This window comes from Littorina saxatilis, linkage group LG13 (genome assembly GCF_037325665.1).
Source record: "Littorina saxatilis isolate snail1 linkage group LG13, US_GU_Lsax_2.0, whole genome shotgun sequence".
Classification (NCBI taxonomy): domain Eukaryota; kingdom Metazoa; phylum Mollusca; class Gastropoda; order Littorinimorpha; family Littorinidae; genus Littorina; species Littorina saxatilis.
The window spans coordinates 12,495,694-12,497,182 of record NC_090257.1 but is presented as its reverse complement, the minus strand read 5'-3'; positions in this window follow the sequence as shown (position 1 = coordinate 12,497,182).

The following is a 1,489-nucleotide window of genomic DNA, read 5'->3' as shown; positions in this document are numbered from 1 at the left end:
CTAAAAGTTGATGCTGCAGAGGCGGAAGCATTTTTAAAGGGGTTTCTTTGATACTTTTACCGAGTTTTCTTTGGTTCAGTCTGGACTATGAGCTTGCAAAACATGACATTAGTTGTTACATTAAAAATTCGTTTATGAAATGTTCATTCAAATTTAAAGCAAAAATTAAATTGGAATTTGAACCACAACAGTAATTTTGTTGTTTTCCTCATTACTTCCTAAATAATGAAATATAATGCTGTAGTGTAGTGAGGTGTAGTGTAAATCAATCAATCAATCAATCAATCAATATGAGGCTTATATCGCGCGTATTCCGTGGGTACAGTTCTAAGCGCAGGGATTTTTTATATATAAATTTTTTTTATGCAATTTATATCGCGCACATATTCAAGGCGCAGGGATTTATTTATGCCGTGTGAGATGGAATTTTTTTACACAATACATCACACATTCACATCGGCCAGCAGATCGCAGCCATTTCGGCGCATATCCTACTTTTCACAGCCTATTATTCCAAGTCACACGGGTATTTTGGTGGACATTTTTATCTATGCCTATACAATTTTGCCAGGAAAGACCCTTTTGTCAATCGTGGGATCTTTAACGTGCACACCCCAATGCAATGTACACGAAGGGACCTCGGTTTTTCGTCTCATCCGAAAGACTAGCACTTGAACCCACCACCTAGGTTAGGAAAGGTGGGAGAAAATTGCTAACGCCCTGACCCAGGGTCGAACTCGCAACCTCTCGCTTCCGAGCGCAAGTGCGTTGCCACTCGGCCACCCAGTCCATTTGGGGAACAAATTCTTAAAACAAGAAGAGCAAACGCTCGATCGAGTCACTTTCGCAGTTCTGAATATTATATGAGGCATCAGATGGACAGGAAGAAATTGCTATTCACAACACAATACAGATGTAAATAATTTGATGTAAAGAATAATCCTATAAAGTTTGAATCAAATCCGATGAATAGTTTCAGAGATATGATATTTTAATTTTTTTCCTTCAAGACATACCTGTGACCTTGAAAAAGGTCAAAGGTCACCAAAGCAGACGTCAAAGTGTAGAGGTCACTGGGAGTCACGTTCACATAAAATTTGAGCCCGGTCACTTTTATAGTTTCCGAGAAAAGCCCAACGTTAAGTTGTGTGTTGCCGAACAGAAAAGGCTAGTTATCTCCCTTGTTTTTCTGATAACGTTCGTAAAAGGCTACAGATGTAAATACTTTGATGTAAAGAATAATCCTACAAAGTTTCAATCACATCCGATGAACTTTGTCAAAGATATAAAATGTCTAATTTTTCCTTTGACGCTGACCTGTGACCTTGAAAAAGGTCAAAGGTCAACGAAACCATCGTTAAAGTGTAGAGGTCATTGGAGGTCACGACTAAACAAAATATGAGCCGGATCGCTTTGATAGTTTCCGAGAAAAGTCCAACGTTAAGGTGGTGTCTACGGACGGCCGGCCGGCCGTCCGGCCGGCCGGCCG